Here is a 14,227-nt window from a genome sequence, read left to right as displayed (position 1 = left end):
AAGCCGGAGAGAATGTTTTCTAACCATGTGACTCTCCTTATGCACAGTCTACATCATTGATCACTTTCCTCTTTGGCTGCAAATCTCCTTGATCATAAAATTTGGGACACTCCCAAGTTACTTGACGTTACACTACAAGTTTTCATATGTCCTGAGTCTGAATTGACCTTGGAAAGCTATGGACAAAATGATGGCTTTCCTTGCAGCCCTCTTTTTCTGTAATTTTGGTCTACAATCCTAGGTTGTTAACCATCCAGAACACAAGATTATTGTTATTTCATACAACTTAAGCTGTTAAGCTTACCCTCACTATCTTTCTGAATATCAAATATCTTAGGCATAACATGGAACAGGTATTTTTCATCAAGTATTGATATGTGGAACTTTAAGTCCCTACAGAATATGATGAAAAGATATTTAAACATAAAAGCATATTTAAAAAAATAGGAATAAAGAATTATATACTTCTTATATTTACACATAAGTCCATAAATCTAACCATATACAACCTTGAAGCAGGACAGTCCAACAATATTGCTTTTCCTGTCTCTTGCTTTCATTCACCATCACCTTGTTTTGAGCAATCATTTACCCAAGAGGCATCACAGCAGCAACTGCCATGTCATGACAAGCAGCCTTTATACAGAAGACCAGAATGACAGTCACTCCAAGCATGAAACTACTATTACAGATTACCTTCTGCAGTGCACTTGCTTAGTTCACAGGTATCAGTATATATAGTTAGTCAGGGTGAGAATATTCCCATTTAACTACTAGATTCAAAAATCTTCTGGAGATTCTCAGGATCATTTCCTTGCCCATCTTCTACATATAACTCTATGGCTTGGCATTGCCATGTTTCCTACCTCTTCTCCTGTCCCCTAGTTAATTAATTTGTCCTCTAGATCCTGGTTTCCATTTACTTGTATTATGCCTTTCTATTTGTATTTCTTCTTTTGAGTTCCTATACTAGGGAAGCTATACGATATTTACCCACGTGTGTCTGGTTTATTTCACTTATGAGTATATCGTCAAGTGGCATCCACTTCAACATACAGGCTTCGAGTTCATCATTCTTAGTAGTTCAATAATACTATATTTTGTAAAATCACAACATCTTTTTCAACCATTCCTCATGTGATGGGCATCTTTGTTGTTTCTAAGATTTGGATATCACCAATTGTCGTGCTATAAACACAGGCACACACATATCCCTATGAAAAGATATTTTCATATCCTGCTGGAAAATTCTCAGTAGAGTAATAGCTGGCTTAAATGGGATTTCTCCTTCAAATTTTTGAATGAGTCTCCACACTGACTTCCATAACAGTTGCACCAGTCTACATACCCAACAACAGTGGAGAAGGGTTCCTTTTTCCCCACGGCCTCTCCAACATTTGTTGTTTTGTGATTTCTTTATGATAGCCTTTCTTTCTGGAGTGAGATGATATCTCAATTTTTTTCTTTTTTTTTCTTCTTTTCTTTTTTGCAGAACCAGGGATTGAACTCAGGCCCTTGTGCTTGCTAGGGAAGAGCTTATTTTACTCAGCTATCTTCCCGGCCCCTCAATGTTGTTTTAATTTGCATTTCGCAGATGTCTAGTGATGTGGAGCATTTTTTTACATATATTTACTCTCTTCTTTAATTTCATCCTCTGAGAAGAGTGTGTTCATCTCGGATGCCAATTTCTCTATTATGTCGGTAAATTTTGGGGAACTGTGATTTTTAGTTCTTTATCAATTCTAGAGAGTACAGTTGGCCTGAGTACCTATTTGTCATCATTTTTTTTCCAAATTTGTGGTTTACCTTTTTGCTTTGCTGGTAATTTCTTTTGATGTGAAAAACCTTGTCAGTAAGAGCATGTCCCAGTTGGTAACTCTTTCAAATGGTTTCCATGCAATTTGATTTCTCTTAATGAGGTTGTTGCCTATCATTATGTCTTCAAGAGTTCCTCCTACATTTCTTTCCAGGAGATTTAGTGTCTATTCATTAATGTTTAAATCTTTAATCCATTTCACCTTTAGTTTAGTGCATGGTGATAGACTTGGGTCAAGTTTTAATTTTCAGCACGTAGAGAGCCATTTTTTTCTAGCACCATTTGTTAAAGAGTCTATTATTCTTCAAGTGAGTATGTTTTGCAACTTTGTCAAAGATAAGGATCTGATTGTGTTCCTAGAGGCTTCAGCGTCTTCTAATCCATTCCATTGATCCTCACGTCTATTGTGTTGCCAGTACCATGCTGATTTTATCACCGTAGTCTTGTAGTACAATTTCAATTCAGGAATTGTAATGCCTCCTGCCTTGTCTATTGCGCAGATTTTCCTTTGCTATTCTTGGTGTTTTCTGGTTCCAGATAAATACTAGGAAAGATTTCTCTAACTCTGTGAGGTGTGTTGGTGGTAGTCTGGTAAGGATTGCATTAAGTATGTAAAGCAATTGTGGGAGTATGACCATCTTCACAATGTTGATTCTTCCTATCCAGGAGCATGGAATATTTTTTTCCTTTTTCTGAAATTCGCTAAGATCACTTTTTAAGATTACTGTAATTTTCCTTGAAAACATCTTTGACTTCTTTAGTTAGATTCATTCCAAGGTATTTCATTTTCCTCTGTGCTATTGTAAAAGGCATTGTTTCTGTAATTTTGCTATCAGTGTGTTTGTTGTCTATTTAGAGGAATGCTATTGACTTTTGGGTACTGACTTTATACCCTGCTATGCTACTGAATTTCTCTATTAATTCTAGTAGCTTCTTAGTGGAATTTTTTGGCTCTTCCAAATAAATCATCATGTCATCTGCTAATAAATATTATTTCACTTCTTTTTACATATTCGTATTCCTTTCATTTCTTTCTCTTGTCTAATGGCTCTAGCTAATGATTCCAGAAATATATTGAGTAGAATTGGTGATAGAGGACAACTTTGTCTTGTACCATATCTAAGAGTAAAAGTGTTCAGTTTTTCCCAATTTACTATTATGTTAGGCCTTGTGGTTTCTTAAATGGCTTTTACCAGATTGAAGTAGATGCCATCTATTCCCATTTTCCATAGTACTTTGAACATCAATGAGTTTTGGAAGTTTTCAAAAGGATTTTATGCATCAATGGAGATGATTGCGTTGATTTTAATTTTCACTCTATTCATGTAGTGTATTACATTTATAGATTTTTGAGTATTGAAAAATCCTTCTATCCCTGGGATGAATTGTACCAGGTCATGATGTATGATCTTCTTGATTATTTGCTGTATTCTATTTGCTAGTATTTCGCTGAGGAGATTGGCATCTATGTTCATGAAGGATATTGGCCTGTAGATTCCTTTCTTAGTCGCATCTTTCCTTCATTTTGGTTTCAGTGTAATACTTGCCTTGAGGTATGATTTTGGGAGTATTGCTTCCTTTTCAATTTCATGGAAGAGTTTTTCTTTTAAAGTTTTAATTAACTGAGAAAATTAGTTTCTTCACATATATGGTTGTAACATTCCAATGCATGCTATTTCCATCGCCTTTTGCTCCAAGAAATTTCAATATGCTGAATGAAAGACTGATGTAACACAGATAATATGTATTTCCCTTTAATGTAAGAATGATAGGTCTAGTATGTCCTATTTTTAACTTGATTTCCCTCATTTTTCCCATAATTTTATTTATAAACAAGTAACAATGAGACAATTTCAAGTCAAATTGGTAGGACAGTTTCAATAATTAACACATTACATACATTCTTCCTAGTGATTAATTGCTGTACATAAGGACATGATATCCTATTTACAAAGACCATTAGAACAAATCACTCTATTCATTAAGAGAATGTAACTATATATCTATCCTAACCACTTTGAATACACAGATACAGAATGGATATTCATCTGTATCCCTGTTTTTTGTTACATTCCGTTATTCGAATATTATGGTTGTGTAAACTCAGCAAACTTTCTAAAAGACTCCAGTAGCCCATAATAGTATTGGGTCTTAACTTGACTGGAAATGTCAGAAATTGTTGACCTGTGTCAAGTCATGGATGAGTTTTAAGAGTATAGGGACTACATCTTCTGCAAACTTATTGTGGAATTCAGCTGTTAATCCTTCCGGACCTGGACTTCTCTTTGTCGGTAGGTTTTTGTTTACATCTTGCATTTCACTGACTGTTATTGGACTATTGAAAGAGGTTAAATCTTTTCCATTCAGTGGTGGTACTTTGTAACTTTTTAGGAATTTGTACATTTCTTCTGTGTCTTCTAATCTGTGAGAGTAAATATTCTCAAAGTAGCTATTCATAATCTTCTGAATTTCCACTTGGTCTGTGGTAATTACACCCTTTTCATTCTTTATTGCTTATATTTGAATTTTTTCTTTCCTCTTTTTGGTGAGGTAAGCTAAGGGCTTTTTGACGTTACTTAATCTTTCAAAGAACCACCTTTTTGCTTTTTTAATTAGTTGAATTGTTTTCTTCAACTCAATTGAATTATTTCTGCTCTAATCTTTATGATATTTTCCTGTCTTTCATCTATGGGCTTGTTTTGCTCTCCCTTTTCTCCTTGTGGAAGTTGCAGCACTAGGGTACTTATTTGTTCCCATTCTGTTATTCTTTTTTTTTTTTTTTTTTTTTTTTTGGTGGAATCGGGATTAAACTCAGGCCCTCACGCTTACCAGGGAAGTGCTTATTCCACTGATCCATCACCCCAGCCCCGCTGCACTTTTTTTCTAATGTGTGAGTTCACAGCTATGGATTTCCCTCTGAGAACTGTTTTCATATTTCCCCATGAATTCTGATTAATTGTGCTTGAGTTTTTATTGAATTGTAGATATTTTTGAATTTCTTGTTTAATTTCATGTGTGACCCATTGGTTGCTGATTAGGGTGTCATTTAATTTCCGTGTATTTAAGGTTTTTCTCGTTTCATTCGTCATTTTTTTCCAGTTTCATGGCATTGTGATCATATAATGTGCATGGGATAATTTATGTTTTCTTACATATACTTAAGCATGATCTTTGGACCAGTATTTGGACTATTTTGGAAAATGAATCATGTGCAGTTGAAAAAAATGTGTATTCAGCTTTCTTTCAGTGGAACACGCTGTATATGTCCACCAAGTCCATTTGTTTCAAGCTCTGGTTCAGTTCTGTTATTACTTTGCTAAGGTTTTTTCTGGTTGACCTATCTTTTAGGGATAAAGGGGTATTACGGTCTCCTGTTAAGATTGTGGTATTGGATATTAGATTTTTCATGTCCATTAACATTTGATTTATGTACTTGGGTGCTCCCATGTTTGGTGCATACATATATACGAGTGTTACCTATTCCTGTGAAATTTTTCCCCTAACCAGTATATAGTGCCCTTCTTTATTTCGCTTGATCATTCTTGGTTGTAGTTGAGACTGTCTGAGAGTAAGATTTCTACCCCTGCTTTTCTCTGAGGTGCTGGGGCTTGTGATATTGTGTTTCATTCTTTGCTTTCAGCCTGTGAATGTGTTTTTGAGTTGTGTTTCTTGTATACAGCTTATTGTTGGAGTTTGTTTCCGAATCCCCTGTGCCATTTTATGTCTCTTAATTGGTGAATTGAGTCCATTTACATTGATGGTTAGAATTGTGATGTATTGAATTACCATTGACATGAGATTTACCTATTGTCGTTAACTCCTTTTTCTCCTGTGTTTAATTGCTTGCACTAATATGTTGGTTGTTTCTGATATCACTCTTGGAGTTCTGATCATTTTCATCCATCTCTAGAACATCTTTCCATAGCCTGTGTACTGTTGGCTTTGTCACCATGAAATTCATTAGCTGTTCTTTGTCATGAAAGTATTTTACTTCTCCATCAAACTTGAAAGATTGTTTTGCATGGTATAGTATTCTGGGATGGAATATTTTTTCATAGAAGACTTGAAGTTCTCTGCTCCATGATGTTCTTACTTTTTTTTTTTTTTGTGAAGAGAAGTCAGCCATAATTCTGATGGGTTTTCCTTTGAATGTTATCTGCTTCTTTTCTCTAGATGCTTTCAGTAAATCATTCTTGTGCTGAATTTCTGGGATCTTGACTATTATATGTCTCAATGTGAGGTAATTGGGTTGACATTACTTAGCATTCTGTATGCTTCAGTTACATAAATGTCTGATTGTTTAATCATATTTGGGAAGTATTCTGCTATTACTTCTGCCCATATTTTTTTAATGTCATTTGTGTTAACACCTTCTTTCTCACTGATGCCCTTTAGTCTCACCTTGTTCAGTAAACTCTTTGTTATGAGCCCCAGTATAAATGAAAATATAAACACTTCCAATGTTCAGTGTCGCAAGATGAACATTACCACTCCAAACGCACAAAGAACAGGGGAATGTAAAGCATAGTAACCAACACATGTCCAAAACCAGCAGGGGAAACATTACATTCCTTAGGCAAAATTGGAGCTTCAGAAAGCCTTACGTGGTTTCACGCTAGCAACAGTTTTGGTTGTACCTTTCATGGCATGTCTCTCAAGCTGGGTTTTCACCCTCCTTGCAGGTTCCCTTAGATGAAGCACATTTCTGGCTTTTCCAGTATTCTGGGGTTCCAGTGAATAGTCATCTCACTCATAACTTTACACACTGCCCTCCAGAGACACATTGCCTGGCCTCCAAGGTCTTCTTCAGAAATCTAGGTGTAATCATTCCTATAATCAGAACGAGTGCATTCTAAATGCACCCAGAACAGAAGCTACAAGCATGATGACAATGTTTGATGCCAGCTAGAACAATAGCAAAGTTTTCCTTTCTCTTTGCTTTAGGGGTGGATTGCCTGGATTGCTGAGCACTCTGACACTGATTTTGAGGAATAAATTCTCTATGCCCACCTCATTATGCAAACTGTTGTGGTCACTGCCTCCATTCTAGAACATAATGCTCTGGATGTTTACCTTCAAGGCAAAGAACCTCACCTTACAATTCTGAAGCAGCAAGTGGTGAACAGCAGCTGTGATGAACTCAGGCTATTATGCTCTTGTTACTTCTTGGAAATAGAGATAATCTCAGTGTTATCTTTACATTCCATAGCTTTATTGGAGCTTCCTTTCTCGACATACTCACAACATTTTAAATCGTCCTTATGTTCTCTTTACTTTTGATTCTCAACATAAATCTGACTAAAAGCCCCTAACAATAGCCATTGCACTGACTCAACATTTTACTGCTTTGAAATTTTATTTGCAAGATTAAGCAATCCATCATGCTTAATCTCAGTCTCAGGCAACATATCTAGACATGAGCAAATTGCAGACACAATTTATACCAAGCCAAAACACACATCATCTGGAATCCAAAAACCATCGCTGTGCTTCGTCCCAGCAGAAAACTGCCCAGAGTGGACTTTACAGGCAGGATTTAATCTGGTCTTCTGAGCTCTGACCATATTCTCCCAGACAGAGGATTGAAGATGTTCCATTGCTTCTCTTATACACAACATTTCTGAACATTTCCTATCGCTTCCCATAAGCCTTTTACAAGCTTGCAATCCAAAAAATCAGGTTTATTAGAGCAACACCCCACTTTTCTGGTATGAAATTCTGTCTTGGTTAATTTTCTGTCATTGCTGAGACAAATATTCGAAACTCAGAAACAAGAAAGAGACTGCTTAATTGACTCACGGTCAGTGGACATTTCAGTTCTTACACAGCTGGGTCCAAAGCAAACTGGCACATGCTAGATGTCAAAAGTTCATGATGGCATAATACAACAAAACAACAAGAATAAATGGGAGCAGTAAGAATACCAATGGTTACAGAGAGCAAGTCTATGTCCCTTAATTTGCATTCAGGTTATCTGTCCCAGGAGGCCTGTAGTACTCACACCCATAATCTCAGCAGTGCTCACACACATAATCCCAGTGGATGATGATCTAATCACAAACTCTAGAAGTCCATGCCATGAATGCATGAGGCCATGCACCTACCCACTAAGATCAATAAACACTTCATATATTGGAAAGATGTGCTAATAAAAAAATTGCGCATACATAAAGAGCTATATATATTTCTTATCCTATCCTCCCAATTTCATGGTATACTAATCATTTGACATTCATGACAATTTTAATGTAATTCATTCAAGGTGATTAACATTAATGTAAAATTCATGAAAATTTCATAAATGAAATAATCATTAACATGTTCAACCTCACTAAATATTAAATGGTCAACGAATAGTCAAGATATAGGTCATTGTTGTTTGCCAGCATTACCAGGAAATATAGGTAAAGGAAAATTATATGTTTGAAGAAAATGTACGTGTGGTATGAAAACAATGTTTTCAGTATTTGAGTCTCAATTATCAACTATTTCAAATACTAACACATTACTGCTTTTATGTTTTACAGTTGGAAGTCCTTACCTGTTTTTCTGCTACAACAAAATCCTTGAAACTAGATCAGTCATATGCAAAAATACAATATCTTCTACTATTATAGAAGTTTTAATCTCCAAGATCGACATGCAGGCATTTTTGAATCCTTGCTTACTCTTGCTGAAATCTCTCAAAGAAAATGAATGAACAGTGGGAATCATAAAAGAGAACTGTGGGTCTGGCTTAATAGCTCAGTGAACTAAAGCATCTGTTTAGGCAGAACTCAGCAGGAGTTGGAGTTTGGTGTCTCTCATGCCATGCAAACCCCTCCCATGGGTCCCCGTGAGATGGCATTTGAGACTGGGTGTCAAGGCACATGCCTGAAAACCCAACGACTAGGAGACTGAAAAGAGGAGAATCGGAGAATCACTATAAGTCCAATCTTCATAGTGAGATGTTGTGGAACCCATAGATACTGTCCTAAATACAGAAAATAAAAATAATAAAATAAGTAAAAGACAACTGTGTCAGCACACAAGCTTAAAGTATGAAAACCTTCATACTTGGAAATACACTTAAGCTATAAATTACATAAATGCATTTCGGGTTTGTTTGTTTGTTTTAGGAGAAGAAAAAAAGGGATGAACTCAATCCTTCAGGAACATTTCTAGGGTCCCTTATTATTTTTGTCAGGGATGCACTCACCTGATTTAACTTTCAAAGACCCCATGAGTTAGTACTACAGCACATCAACGGGGGGAACATTCAGATTATCGCATCTCCCTATGCCTTACAAATGGTAGATGATAATAGTTTCTAATGCACATGGCTGGTAAAAATGTGCTTATTTGATGAGACATTCACAATTTATAAGTTCACGAAGGAAAACTTGGCTATTTCTAGACACACGTGTATTTTTTAATCTATTTAGTTTAGTACAGGGTCTCACTAAACAAATTGGACTTGTAGTGACCCTCCTGTTTTCAGACTCCAAGCACTGGGAATACAGGTGCCTCCCACCAAGTCACTCTCCACTCGTGTTTTCCTAAACTTATTTTTACACTCTTAGTAGATAGATCCAAATACATAAACTATCTCAGTCCAGTTCTCCTTTATATTCCTGTAAATGTTACGACAGCAATTATCTTAGACCATTAAAGTTTTAAAAACCTAAATAATGTACATTTTCTTGCAGATAAATTTCCTGGTATTTCATGGAGTAGGTAAATGGCATTTATTAAAACTCAGTACCATCCTTATTGCTTTTTCATTTTAGAGAATTCTTATTCTAACCTGTATAGATAAGAGCCTTTGGAAACAGAAATCTCTTCAGGGAAAATGGTAGATTTGTTAGTTTCATGACTAGATAAATAAAAAGAACTTCCTAGAGGTGGAAAGTTTGAGTGGGCTTTCTAGCTGGCCATGAAAACCTGAGCATATTCATCTGTGGCACAAATCATTTGCCAGTGATGCAGCCACATGGTCTGATCTACATCTCTGCCTCTCTGTCTGACAGGCAAAGGGAACAGTTATGAAAGGAACTTATGATGCTGTTTCATGACTTACCAAGAACACTGTATCTAATCCAGGATTCCATGTAACTCTAAAACCTTCTTTTAAAAATGTGACAGGTTAATGCCCAGGCTTGAAAGCTAGATCTCAAATTATTTTTGGGTAAATAAGACAAATTTGAATCCAGTATACATTGGATGAAGCCCTCTGGAGATGAAAGAATAGTGTGGGGAATCATCTTTATATTACTATAGTTCTTTAAAGGCACCATTGCAACTGAGAGGTGAGTCCATACCAGAATAACAACTTTTTACTTTATAAGCTATGGAGGAGACATGTACACAAATCACCACATGATCTAATGACTCATCATGTTTTCAAAAGTATCATTCTTTTCTTTGCCCACCTATAGTGAAAAACAGCATTTTCAAATACAACTTTATTTTATTCTGATCTTCTTGATCACTAGAATTCTGAACCACTTAAGCAAATATTTACACATTTTACAGTAATTTTCTGAGCACAATCTCTAACACTAGCAAGGACACAGACCACATAAAACACACTCAGTATATAAGTTTTCAAAGGCCATCCTCATAATCGAGATAGATGGTGTTTCTATTATGCATGGTAACCTGTTGAAAGCTTTCCTAGGATAAGGTTTCCACATGCCTTTCCATATTAAATTAAAAATAGGATGTGCAAACTTCTTCATTATTGAAGTGGTCCTCCCCTGGGCACACCTGCTGCTCTCACCAAATCTATCAATAATATTTTAAATTCCCTACATCTCTTGACTGTGGGTAAGTACCTCTGTTAGAAAGGCACTGATCTCTTACATGTCACACTAGAATGGTTAATGAGAAACAGGCAGGAAGGATAAATAAAGGGGATATAAGAATGGAAGGTGTACAACACTGGAAAGTAAACTATACTTGTAAAATCTCTAATGCATTTCATTTCATGGTGTGCTAAGGACCTCAAAATAGAAGATATGGATGGATAATAATTTTGGTGCAAAACAAAACTTCAGAAGATCAGGTGCCATAAAGATGGAACAGGTCCTTAACTTGCTGCATAATATTCAGTGAGCTTTTCCTATGTGTTGCCACATCTTGAACTGTCTACTTTTAAAACATTTCCAAGCACATGTAAAATTGTTGTTGGGCCAAAGTTACCAACTGCTCTTGTCCTTGCTGAGTTTTACAATTTTAAACCAATGAAGAGATCATATATTGAAAACCAAAATAAAACAATCTTGCTTTTTCTCTTTCCCTCATAATCCCACAGATCTTCCCCTCACTGGCCCTTCTTACTTCTCTCCAACTAGCCAAACTCCCCTCATTAATCAGAGACTCACAAAAATTCTCCATGCATAACTTAATATGAAACATGTGAAATATATGTCCACCAATATGGGAGGTTGAAACTTAAAGAAAGCAATCAAGGGACAACCAATTAATCGTACAGCCAGGTTTGACTTTATTGTTTTGCCAAACGCCTTTGTGTTGGAAGTCTCACATGGCAAATTTCTCTGTCCATTTTCTAGCTATTCGGTCATATTCTCTCCTATTCATCAAGTAGAGCTTAGCAATTCTGGGAACCAAGGGATCCTCAGCATTGGGGTCACACAACAGGGAGCAGATGGATTAGAGCAATTTCGTCATTGTGAGTGTTGGTGATCACTGGCGCTTGAGGATGTCCAGACAGATATTTCCATTTCAACCAATATTTGGATGAAAAATTCTGTTGGAGAATGTTACCTTGAGTGGTTTGAATGTATAGCCCGAAGGAAACTGTATATATAAGAAGAAAACAGCACCCTGGTAGGGGCTGTCTTTGGGACCCATTATGGTCCCCTGCCAGAGAAACATGTCCTTACCGACAGACCCGGCCAAGCAGTGGGTTGGTGGATCATGAGCTAAATCGTGGAACTCTTTTTGAATTCGCTTAAGAGCCATTTTGTTTAATTCTTGGGGCCTCAAACTTGGCGCAGGTTCGGGGCCTGTTCCAGGTCGTCGGTGTTGTTAGGCTTCAAGGGACAGAGCAAAAGGCCGAAGCGACATGTTCGTGGGTTAAGGACTTGTTCTCAGTTCATGAAGTTGCTGGGAAAGGCTGCCAGGAGTGAAAATAGCGGAAGGAGAGAGCTGGTGTCTGTTGCTGTGTCACCTTGGCTGCTTCTGTTCACGTATGGCTTGAGGACTCCTCCAATGTGATTCAGTAAGTTTGAGAGTCTACAGTCTGGCAGAGTGCTACCTGCTTAGAGGACACTGCTGGAGAAGCTAGAGGTCCCAGCTGGCGCACCTACCGCGCTGCTGTATCTGGTTTCTGAAGTCAGGTTCCTGTAACTGCTGGGATTTCTTAAGTGAGGTAACAATGGCTTCAGAGAGTGCATCACTGGTAGGCGGGGACTGACTCAGGTGGGTTGGGGCGGGGCAGTGAAGAGGGCTGGAAATAAATTGTGGAGGTGAATCCAAATCTCTCACCCAGTGCTTGTTCCATGAACTGGCAAGAAAGAACTGCCAATAATCAAAATAAGTGAGTTTCACCAATTGTCCCCTATGTCTCTCCTCAGAATCACTTTTCCCTTTCATTTATGACACTCTTTTTTCTCTACAGATCTATCTTTGAGTGTAAGTGAAGCATGCTACAAACTTCAATGGCATATTTATATCCTAGGACACATATGCTGTGTATAAATATTTAAGGAAATTCAATATTCAGAGAATATTTTTAATAAATTATGGTGTTCTTCAAAGATTATGTTTTTTGCAGATATAATATCTGCAGAAATTAGATTTAGAATTAAAACCATTAAGAATTTTTATCACCCTTCAAATAACTGAGATGGAGGACTGAACTTAGAGAAATTATTGCTTTACCCGCCATAAACTTATAGGTAAATGTAGCACCGCTGTACTCATTATATCTAATTTAATATTATGTCTGTATTCATTTTGTGAACTCATAAGCCATTTTTTTCTTTTACAGAAAACACAAAATGACGATATTTAAATAGTTAGAAATGATATGGAATTGCTCTAAAGAAAATAATATGAATTTGAAAGAATTGTGAAATATTTTGGCTTCAAGTTAGTTGTGTATGTTACCAAATCCATGCATGCAAATTTAGAAAATAAAAAGAAAAAAAAAAAACGTAAGCCTAAACTACTCCTTTCCATTGACCAACAGATATACACATTATAGTTATTCAAGCCATTCTTGCACACTTACATAGATGTATCGCTTCCCCACAGTCTTTCTCCTGTCCTACAATTCATCACAGTAACTCGTTCCTATTGAACAGATTCATTGCTTTTTCTGATTATCTATCATACCTTTCAGATCTTATTTATGGATTCTTTAGTGTTCTTATAGTAGTTAGACATTATGATGTTTGCACATGCAGGTCTGATTTATTTCACTTAATATTATGGTCTTTAGTATCATCCATTTATTGAAAAAAGCTTCAAATGTATACTTTGTATTACAGAGTAAGACGAAATTGAATAAAATACCGTATTTTCCCTACCCATTCCTTAGTTTATGGGCATTTGCACTATTTCCAAGATTTAGCTATGACAAATTGTGCTCTTGTAAATATGGATGCACATATGCTGCTTTTGTATAATATTTTAATTTTATTTGCAAAAATACCCAGGATAGCAATAGCTGGTTGGGTGGAATCTACAATCCCAGTATTTTTGAGAAGTCTTTACACTGACTTCTATAGTGGTTGTGCCTGTCCAAACTATCACCAGCAGTGAAAGATGTCACCTTTGTCCCCATGGTCCCTCCAGCATTTGTTATTAGTTGACTGTTTGATGATAGTCATGCTTTTGGGGATGGGACTGAGTCTCAGTATTATTTTGCTTTTCAATAAATCATACTCTTAGTTTTTTATGCCTTGTGAAAGATGCAGGCTTCTGTCAGATTTATTGTTATTCATTTTTCTGTTTAGACTCCTTCAGTCTGGAACATCCCTACTGGTTTTTGTACCATTTTGTTTGTCACCAATATTTTTGAAAAATGCACCATACTGTGAATCATTCATGCTCTTTCTCAAGTGAAAATTTTCATAGCAAATTTAGTCAATTTGAGAGCCAGTAAGAGATCAGTAAAAGAGACTGCTCAACTTTATGTTAAGCATGCCGTAGTTACAATGATAGGACATTATGTGTATAAATATTCTAATGATTTTTTGATACATAAACTGTATTTGCTTCACTGGAAATTTGTATTCCTGTTTTCTATGAAAAATTGAGAGAATGATATGCCTTTTCGTTACATTTTGAAATACTAAAAATCTGAAAATGTCCTGATGGACACATAAGTTACATTTCCTTCACCAGAAATCTGTATTTCTCATTTCTATGAAAAATTGAGAAGTTGATAAATATTGTATT

At 36.3% G+C, this 14,227-nt stretch overlaps 1 pseudogene; it reads right to left on the bottom strand.

Moving 5' to 3' along the window:
- Nucleotides 1-11,338: 11,338 nt before the first annotated feature.
- Nucleotides 11,339-11,782, bottom strand: LOC101562103 (annotated as a pseudogene).
- Nucleotides 11,783-14,227: the final 2,445 nt, after the last annotated feature.

The sequence above is a fragment of the Octodon degus genome, unplaced genomic scaffold (assembly GCF_000260255.1).
Source record: "Octodon degus isolate 3935 unplaced genomic scaffold, OctDeg1.0 scaffold00103, whole genome shotgun sequence".
Classification (NCBI taxonomy): domain Eukaryota; kingdom Metazoa; phylum Chordata; class Mammalia; order Rodentia; family Octodontidae; genus Octodon; species Octodon degus.
The sequence above is the reverse complement of the archived record's forward strand: the minus strand, read 5'-3'. Positions and strand labels throughout refer to the sequence as shown.